The 11,225-nt window shown below is 36.0% G+C and overlaps 1 pseudogene; it reads left to right on the plus strand.

The window, feature by feature from the left end:
* Nucleotides 1–1,266: 1,266 nt before the first annotated feature.
* LOC149198775 (putative glucan endo-1,3-beta-glucosidase A6 pseudogene) lies at nucleotides 1,267–10,699 on the plus strand (annotated as a pseudogene).
* The last annotated feature ends 526 nt before the right edge of the window (nucleotides 10,700–11,225 follow it).

An 11,225-nucleotide genomic window follows, 5' to 3' on the forward strand; every position in this document is an offset into this window, starting at 1 on the left:
TGTCTTTGACAACTTGATTATGTATTGGTGCTTCTTGATTGCTTGTAGTTTTCTTGATTACATAAGCTTGAATGGAATTGATTATGTGCATGCAAGTCATTCATGTGTGGTATGCTACATGTGTACCATATTAGAAAGATACCACATGAAGGTTAGTGTCAAAACTAGACACAAAACAAAAACAATATCAAGAATCATGTGCCATCACAAACATACACATGGTGTACCTAAGATCCCCTTATTCAATTTCGGGCGGATCTAGGACACAATGACCACCAAAAAGATATGTTTTTATTTAAAATATGGGAGTACATCAACCTTCAACTTCTCAAGCAATGATAATGTCACACTGCAAACTTTGGAAGCAAATTGTCTTCACTTAAAATATTACTTTGGATTAAAATAATGACTTTCACTCAAACAAATTCACTTATCGCTCCAAATTTACAAAATATACACCTTATAACTCCAAAATGACAAAATATACTTCTTATTTCTCTATTATAAATAAATGATTTTTCCACTCCTCATCTCTCCTAAAAATCACTCATTTAAAAATATACCCTCTCTTTTTTTTTCAAATAGAAACACTTTATCTAATTCTATGATCATTTCAAAGTTAATCATAACCCTCACACATATCACACATAAAAAAAAATGAAAAAATAAAAAAACCTATTTAACTAGATCCCCTTTTGACCAGCCAAAGCTCCCTTCTTTCCAACTGGTGATCCGCCAATTCCCTTTTTGTAATCTAAAACCAAAATCAAAACCACCGGTGCCCTTCCTGTTCAACCAAACTAGTTACACTTTTCATTCAAGCCAGTTCTGCTAATTTTGTTCCGCGGGTCATGTCCGCAGCCGAAAATTCGCTAGAAAAGGGAAATTATGATATTTGAGTAGTAGAGACTTGATTCCTTCACCTTCTCGCCCCAATCTACCAATTATGTGTCTAGAGTTCCATTTCGTACAAATGGGGAACTCAATCATTGTGTTATGAACCCCGTGTGCATTGTTCGAAATTAGTTTTCTCGCTCTAGAATTGAATTCTTTGCAAAGATGGTTGTTGGCTCTAAAAACTCAGGAATTGGATCTGTATCACCTATGTGATGTATTCTGTCAATCAAGAGGCGATGGTCTTGAAATCCGATCTTGGCGACATTGACTTCTTCATGCTCTTTCACCGAAGCATGAATGCAGGGATTCCTGAATGGGGCATCAACAATTTCCACGCAAGGATTCAAGTAAGAATAGTACCAGGTAGTCATGGTGTTCACAAGGCATGGTTCAGTGAACAACAAGCGTACGTCTCCATCTTCGGATCTGCCCGGGCCCAAGCGCTCCAAGTCTGAGGTGCTGCCAGAGGAGGAATCTGTTCGTGGAAACGACTGTAGAAATTCTAAGGAATTGGCATCATCCACTGCCCTATTGTGAGTTACAGTGGCGACTTGCCCCAATGGGCTCACTACTTTCCACAACCTGACCGCATGTTGGGTGAAATGAGTGGACCTGATTCCAGGTGTATGCCATCATCATTAGTTCGAACGGGCTTTGTACGAGGGACTTGAACACCAAGGCAATGGATGTTATCAGCATCGTTGTCGAAACAAAACATTGGAGGTTGATGTCAGCATCATTTTGCTACAGCTGAGCTGAGACGTTGCAAGATTCGAACAATCCTTCATAAAATGGTAGTGTCTTTTGGATTTAGCATTTAAAAGGTGGACGAACTGGAACCAATTTTGAAATTTGATTTACATTAAACTAAACATTACCAATCACCATTTTGATAGGATGTAAACTCATGTTTTTAATTGCAGATATTTGCTCCAACGGTCCATGACTTCATGAACTACTGAAGAATTCATGCCAACGTCCTCCACAAGTCCAACTCCCAAATACTTTGTTGCGCAAAGACTTGGCCCACAGTTATCTGCATTCAAAATTCCACGATCCATTTTTTTTCAGCGATCGAATGCAGGGCTCTTCAACAGTTGCACGTCTTAATCCCCAGCGCTATAAACCACAAATCTGTGTGATGCTCCAATCTCACACATTGTTGCACACAATATTCACACGTCAAATCTATAGGTTGCGATGTTTGAATTTTTCTTCTTCAAATATGGCACACAATGATAAAGAAATAAAAACTAGATTTCTTGATATTCACTGTCTAAGTGCAGAACTTCGAAAATGACAAGAGAGCATGGATTCATATTACTGCTGAAGTAAACTAGCTGGCACATAAACTTTAGTAATATCAGTCTTTAGTAAGGAAGCACATCATTTGAGCATATAGAGGAACCTTACTTCTTTTAGAAGTACGAAAGGGTCTTCAAAATGAGAGCAAATATACACCAGTAGTTAGGATGCCTTCCAGCAGAGACCATGTATACCCATGAACCATACCCATACACTCCAGGTATGTCCAGCAGAGCTATAAGGGACAACGTTTACCTTCCATTCAACAAGCAATCTAACAAGTAACTTGTGGCCCCACGGTAGCAAAAAAGGAAATAACAATTTCATATTTCTGGTGGTTAACAAATTCTTTCAAATCTAGATGATTAGCGGAGTGGGGTGGACACAAAATGCGCTTATGCCATGGTTTATCAAGTCCAATGACTTGCTGTCAAATTCAATCAATCTCCCTTCCAAATCCATTATCTCCTTTCTTGTAAATGAAACAGAAAAAATCAAATCCCAAAATGGACTATGTGAATAGAGAGCAGATGAAGCGGCAAACTTTACACATGAAAAAACACCAGATCAATGTGGAGTAATGTAAAAACACCAGATGAAGCGGAAAATGTTACAGATGAAGCCACAGTTCATGCCAATCAACGTCGTGCCTCTCAATTTTTCCACTGCAACAAAGTCAATTCACACGGCACTTACTCTGGCGGTGGTGAAACACACGAGCCAACAAGCCAACCTCCCACCAAGCAGTGGGGGAAATTATACGCTCACAACACTACCATCCCTAGCTCCCCATCAAATGCCAAACTGTCGTCAATGAGTGTTTGCAACCACCGTTCACAATTTTTGGAAGGCTTCTCCGTTAACCAGTGATCAGGCTCACTCCAGTTTGACTATCAAGCCCTTAATCTCATGTTAATATCTAACTAATTTCACCGTAGCTCCGATACCACACGAAGGAAAATAACACACATAAAATAAGCACTCAGAAATATAGAAACCAGACATGGCGGAAAATGCCTCAGCCTTACGACATTCCTCACATTCTCATTATTAATCAATCCAATCCAATGTATAAAGAATGATAATAGTACAAATAAATACATGAGGAAGTTGGTCTCAAGATAGTACGTCTATCTTGGACAAACTTGGTTGAGATATTTTCTCAACAAAACACTAATCTAGGAGAACTAGTTGGAGAGAATCTCTCATCCTAACTAAACTCCCTAGTTTGAGGAACGAACTCCTAATTCTCAAGATTTGATTTATTTAATTATGATATTTGGATTTATAATTGTTTTATTATGAGAGTGAGGCTAACACTAGTGACCCTTGAACCAGACTGTGGGTTGTGGTAAAGCCAGGTATTGTGTGGTTCGATGGGCTTAAGAATCCTAGACTGGTTAATGGTGGGATATACGGTAAATAATAGAGGTAGTTTCCCTTGATTAGGCCTAGGAATCATTTTTAATGAATGATGGGATATATGGTAAATCCTAGAGGGTGGAGTCTTAGTTTAGGGCCTAATGATCTCTGGATCATACTGTGGATTGCGGTAAAGCATGAGAAACTAGGAGACATGAAAATTCCTCACAGTGTAGGTGGAGAAATTTGATGGCATTCATGCTTGTTTTGGCCTAGTGATCTAGTGGAGATCATGATAAATCTTGTTATTACATGTTTATTGTGTTGGCCTAGTGATCCGATGTGGATTGCAGTAAAGCTTGCTTTCTATTGATGATGGTGAGGTGGGTTAGCCTTGGGATTCCCTCGTTGGTTCTTTTGGTTTAAGTCCCACATTCATGCTTGGAATATGGCATGGGGTTGATTGGATGAAGAGAGACTTGGCTCAACCAATCTATGGTCGGGTGGAACGTGGTAGTCCCATCTTGGGTTGGATTTTGCATTCATTAATAAGAGGTTCTTTCCTTGGTATGTTATGTGCAATTGTACTAGTTTATATGTGCATTCTATGGCTGATGCATCCTTGATACTTTTGTTGCTATTATATAGTTTTCTCCATCCTTCATTATTTGTTTGTTCCATCCTTATAAGGATGTGGTTGCGTCAATACAGGGAACATATTCCTCCATGCAGGATAATCAATGATCCAATGACCCAACATTGACAATGTTACCATTCTCCTCTTCTTTAGAAAACCATAGTTTAACCTAACACAACGAAAGAACCCCCTCCATCTTTTTCACTTACATTTGGTGATCTCCACAACCATAGTTAAGAAGTGTCTTTTACCTTGGATCCATCTCATAGCAAACCGACAATGGGTTTTATTTCTTCCTGATGGATCCTTCATACCACGAAACTCTCTCACAATTTTCGTGAAGATTAGAACATAGGAGGCATATCAACTCTTAATGTGCTTAACGACGACGAGCTCCTTCATTATTTTGTTGCACATCACTGAACTTCTATCGATAACAGGTTCATTGGGCTTGTCCACGTAGCCAGTTTCACTCCATGTTCATGAGCAGGAAACCTTATGTTGATTGTAGGAAATGAGCGAATTCTTATTCGTGGACGGAAGCTACTTTCTCGTTGCTCTGTGGAAACTGGGTACTTACAGAGGCCAGATTCAAAGCCACATGTTAGTTGCTATGTCCAAATTTGGGTGTTTCTTTGTGGGAGTTGTGTGAGTTGCGAGTGAATGAGGAGTTATTAAGGTGGGCGACCGATGGGAGAATTGATGAGAAAAGGAAAACAAAATATTTCTAACTAGGGATTGATCGCCTCGTAGATACGGTACAAACTCGGTGAAGGACATTGAAAATACACACGGCGGCAGGGTTTGGTAATTGCAAAAATTTCATGAGTTTTTCAAATTTAACCACATCCTTCTAAGGATGGAGAAAATAGATAAATTGGTATGAAGTAACTCCTTTGGTTCATATTTAGCTTTTATTGAGCCATAAGGAACCCTTTTTTCTAATGTGTCAACTTATGAATTCAAGATTCGAAGGATGTGAAAAATTTTTACTCCTTCAAACTTTGGCGACAGGTAGAGGATTAGATATCATTTTTCGGGATTCAACTGCATTAAGTAAGTCATTCATCTATGACCATTTCCATGTATAAAATATGCATGTAGGTTAACCTGATAATGCAATATAAATCAAAGAAGAATACTATAACCTACTTCTACTATCAATTTACAGAAGCTTAAAGATCGCACTGAACAATATAACCAGAAGAAGAAGAATCAATCACACAACGCACATGAGAATATTTTGGGGAAAGCCTCAGCTAAAAACCCCACTATCTGTATTATCATACAAGGTGGAAATACATAGGAATTATACAAAGCATTAGCTCTCACAGCTAGCCAGCACTCAGTACAATCCTCACAAATGTTCACAGGCAATCCTAGCTTCTCTCAAGCCTTCCTCTCTACCCTCCAAGCTCTTATTTCCTTGCGTTGTTCCTCTGGGTTGATCTCCTTCAACCAAGTGGAAAAACTCGATCTACCAAGTGGATGATTTCCTGATCTCACACATTGTCAGAACTGTGCAATCCTCAAGGAATTGATTCCTTCTGCATGCATGAGTTTTCTTTATAAGAAAACACATGCAACTGATAGTACATTGTCCTTGTCCTTAATCTCAACTGGGTCTTTCTTAGAATAGACATGCATGAGTTTCTAATGAGGGAATCTTCAGTTAACTGGAGTACACTAGTTGAGTGCATGCATGCATCAACTGGCTGTTAACTCTATATTAGTTCCTCAAATAGTTTGGAACTAATTTAACTAGACTTAACTCAGTAAACTAAGTTAACTAATTACAACTCAAATATAACTAAATCTTATCTCCTAAATTTTAGGATAACTCTTGCATGACTTCAGAAAGACTTCTAACTTGAACTTCTCCAGCTAATTAAGTCAAAATAACTTAATTAATTATTTCCAAGTAGCTATTAAGACTAAATTCGATTTTAATTCACAATTTAATTCAAGGACAAATTAAATTGGAATATTCTTGTTGCCACATTTCAACATTCCATGAGAGGTAGTTGTAACTGACTAATTTCTCATGATTTTTGAATAGTCCACTTAACACTCATTACATCAGGTGATGCTCATAGGGGTGAAGAAGTGGGATTGAAACTATTGAAATGAATCACATAGCGTCAATCATCATTTTCGAGGCTTGCACCCGGTAACCAGGACTTCCCTGGAGGTCACCCATCCTAGATCGCCTCTGGCTCAAGCGCGCTTTAGCCATAGGATTCTCTAACTGGTTGGAGCCAAGTCATTGGTGAATAATGTTTTCCCTTTGATAAATTAGGAGGTGGCCAATAAAGAATCTCCAAAAACATTTAGCTTTGAGATTTTATAGTCACACGCAATTTTGAGCCCTTTCCATAATGCCAGGAACTCTTCTTGGTTATTGGTGGTTCTCGCAAGTCCCTACGTAAATTGAGATACCATCTTTCCACCCGGATCCAAAATGATCCCTCCCACTCCAACCTCCCCCTTTATAGATGGTTTTTAATCAAATATGGGTTATTCTATTAGGTTTTTAATTACATATCGGTCATTCATTCAAAGTAGAAAGCAATGAGTGCATTTTTAAGAGTTTTTTCATAAAATCTGGGTTATTTTGTGTGGTTTTAGATAAATATAGGATTTTTTATATAGAATATGGGAGAACATTTATAAAGGTATTTCATTAAATAAGGGTTATTTTATAGGGTTTTTAAATCAACTATGGGTTATCTGGTCAAAATAGAAAGAAAGGTTAAATTTTAGCCATGTGTGATGTTAGGCTGATGTACTAGTGGTATTTGATGGGGTTTTTAATGCAATATGGGTTACTTGGGTAAAATAGAAAGTAAGATAAAAGTTTAAGTATGTGTCAAATTATATGGATTTTATGTTATGATTACACATTTGCGAAGTTTGATTCTTACAACAAATTGCACTAGTGTACAAACCAACATAGATCCATCTTAACTCCATATCTACCAAGTACAGGAACCTGGATCAAATATCTCGAGATGCAAACTTCCTTTTGAGTGCAAAACTTGAGGAAAATTTTTCACCTAGATGGATTTTGTTCCACCCATTTCTTGATAGATCCTTAGTTAAGATGGATATATGCTAGTTCTTAATACTAGCGATTGCACCACATGTTGCAAAGGAAACGTTGTAAGGAAATAGGAAAGGGAAGAGTAGCATTTATGAAAGAAGATGTGATATGCTATGTGATCTAATGGAATATTTAAATTATAAATATTAATTATTTATTTAAAAAAAATGGTTTGGAGAATTGTCTGAATAAAGAAATTGATTTTTTATAACCTTAGTTTAGTTAAAACAACTGAACTAACAAAAAAAAGAATCAAGCATCCTATAATGCAGGAATATTTTGTTAAAGAAGTGAAGAAAAAACATGGACCTTTAACATCATGTGAAAGCTTTATTTAAATAATCTCAAAATTGTGAGAAATAGTTTGATAGTTTTGAGTACTAGCATAGATCCATCAAAACCCCAGAGATATTCAACATTTAAATAAATGTAGGCCTCAACGAGGTTCAGATGGATATTTTCTAGTGTGTGTGGTTAAAATTTTTTTATAAATGTTTTCTCTTATTGATACAAAATTAAAAAGAGGAAAAAATTTTCTTCCCTGAACATGGTTGTAAGGCACCTAGGCACTTTGAAAGCTTGAAAAAAATCACTACCAAACTCATAAATGGTTGAATATTACCTATTCAAAAGAAGAATATAAGGTGTAGATAACTAACAATTTGAAGGATTGAAAATGGTGTTAAAGTTGGAAACATAAATGTAGAAAGGCAAATCCAGAAGTGAGAGGAGCGAAGAAACAGAAATGTTGAACAAATACAACTCCAACCATGGAAGTGTCATGTCTATAATGTCAACTTCAAGGAAAAATGAGAATTGAAAAACCAAAATAGTAGGTATACAAATTACCAAGGACATGGACGAAGTGAACTTATTTATCACAAGTCATGGAAATTTGTGATGTACCTAAGAACCAACAAGAGGCAAGAAGCAATAAAAACTCAATAAGAGTAAATAATATAGATTAACCATGGAAGCACATAAGTTCAGAGTTTATGTTGGGCTTAACTCAAAAGAAGAAAAAAAAATTCTCCTATGCGATTTCTACTGAAAAGACTCCTCTTAATGTAATATGGATCACAAAAGCTTGAATTAAGAAACTTTCTGTTGTTAAGAGCATGTTCTAAAAATGCTTTATTATAAATCTTATAATAAACATGTAGATGCAACCAATATTAATAGGCTTTTCTTCAAGGAAGTTATTCAACTTCTTTATAGTTTTTATTACCTTTATAGTTTATTACCTTCCGCAACTTGAAAAATGTGATACTTGTCCATATGTCTTTGTAAAGTAATCAAACTATCAAGCTTTAAAAAATTTCACAAGGTATCATCTTTGTCACTGCATCATATTTTTTGACGTCTACCTTGAGGATTATAGTATTGGGAATTTGGCGAGTCACAACTCGTTATTTGAGCATTTTTTGGGTGAAAGTCATGGACTAGTGGTAACAAAAAGCTTTCATTGACCAACAATGCATTCTACACTTTTTATCCTCATTAGTCTAAGATGTATAAAATGTTTTCTTCTATAGATATTATTACTTCTACATTAAACATAACTTTATATTTGTAATTATCATGATATCTAAATTGTGTAGTTTCCAACAAACTATACTGGATTTTGGCAGTTGGATAGATGTTACGGATAAATGTTTCATCAGGGATAAAGTGACTATTAGAGTTAAAATTAAGCTATATATGTTCCACTATGCCTTGTAGTTTAAATTTGTGTTTAATGTATCCCGAGTCCCTATCTTCGAGGTTTTTTACTCTCATGTATCGATTGTTGAGAAATATAGTTAAAAATATCAATATCTAAGAAAGCTACCATTGTTTTGAGCCTTGTTTTTCTATGATTACCTCTTTTTTGTTGTTATTAGTGAATTGTATGGATATGTCCTTATTTCTATTGTTGGAAGATATCTTTACTAAGAAATATTTTTCATCAGTTCAATTTCCTTACATCCATCCGTAAAATGTTTGCTTGTGCTTCTTGGCTCTTGTTGGTTCTTAGGTCCGTTAGACATTTCCATGAATTGTGACTATTATCACATCGGTTAATGATCTCTCAGTTAGATCCAATATTATCAAATGGATTTTATATAGACTTCATTTAATTCTAATAGATCCTTGACCATTATCTCATCATCAATATCTAATGTATGTCTGTAACTCCACAGATATATACACTTTCTACTTTATAGTATATACTTACAGACATACAATAGTCCACATATATAATTGTAGTATGCACTTATAGAGGATATCAATAAGACTGTACTAAAGGAATTGGGATATAAAGTGAATGCAATAATCTGGCCCATGATACTAATCTATAAATCCTAAAGGCACTCTCTCACATCAGTATTAAGGTCTCTGTCATGGTTAAGAATGAATACATTTCCAAGTTTTTGGTCAGCTAATCATTTGCAGACAAAAAGATGAAGAATAATGTTGTTTACTTCTATCCTACAACCAGGATCAATATAGTCCTAGTGGGGAATGAAATTTTATCAAACTACTCCAACAACTAGACCTGGTATCAGCTAGTGCCCACTATGATGAGAATCAAGAGAGCTATACTTAGATATAAGTTGCATCATATCAAGGTAGGAACCCCTTTGGCTATGGATGTGATCAACACTTCATTTCCTCCATCATCTGGTGCTTTTTGGGATGATGTTGCAAAAATTTTCGTGAAACCAATGCTTGAGTTTCTGACTAGAATGAGATCCTACTTTTTTATTGATGTGTATCCTTATTTTGCTTAGTCTTTTGATCCTACGAATATTTATTTGGAATATGCCAATTTTTGGGATCATGACAAAAACTACACCGACCCTAATGGCCTTGTGTATACCAATTTGTTGGACCAACAACTTGATGAAGTTTTAGCTGCGATGAAGAAACTGGGTTATGAGGACATTAGGTTAATCGTAGCTGAAACTTAAAGGCCAAATTCCGGTGACCTTAATCAGTTGGGTGCCAACATATTTAATGCAACCCATTATAATAGGAGGCTTATAAGGATAATGGTTGCAGATCCTCCCTTGGGAACAACTCGTAGGCCCATTCAATTCATCCCCACATACATTTTTTCATTGTTTAATAAGGATCAAAAGCCTAGACCAGAAACTGAGAGATATTGCAGTTTGTTATATCCAAATGGATCAATGGTTTATGAGATTGATCTCACCAAGGAAATTCAGGATTCAGAGTATAAGCCTTTCCCTCCTCCAACTCCACCCTATGCTAGCAAATTATGTTGTGTTGTAGATGTTAATCTAAGTGATTTTGCCTTGTTGTATGCTATTAATTATGCCTGCAGTATAAAAAAAACACACTACAAGGAAAAGACCTTACAAAGGAGGTTTTCGTGGAGGCCCCTATAAAAATAGCCCAAAAATATGTTTGTAGCGGAGGTCACTAGAAGAGGTGGGTGGGCGGATGCTTTAACGATTGTTTTTGGACGGTGCACCAATGCTTCATATAACATGGTGCAATGTGGAAATTTTATTTTTATAAAATAAAAATAAAAACACGATGTGCTAAATAACACAACACATCAGTGCTTGGATAGTTGAGAAAATTGATTACCTTCATATAAAAAAACATCCTGCTCCATACCACTAAGGATCATGACTATAGTTTTAAATTTCAAAAAAATGTGGTTCTATTTTCCAACGATGCTCTGGTGCAGTAAACTTATCGATACACACAGGGGCATTCTCTAGAGCACACTACTAGGTGGTTTTTAATTTCTAGAAAAAGAGTGTTGCTATAGTAAAAACACAACACCGGTGTGGTACTTGTATAGAAACGCTTTGGAGCATCTTGAGAAAATAACCACGATATTTTTTAATTAAAAGAAAATGTGGCATTGTTATGTATATTTTTAGGAAATTATATATTATAGAG

This window comes from Pinus tabuliformis, chromosome 2_1 (genome assembly GCF_031772625.1).
Source record: "Pinus tabuliformis cultivar Carrire ecotype Pingquan chromosome 2_1, CPIR1, whole genome shotgun sequence".
Taxonomy (NCBI): Eukaryota; Viridiplantae; Streptophyta; class Pinopsida; order Pinales; family Pinaceae; genus Pinus; species Pinus tabuliformis.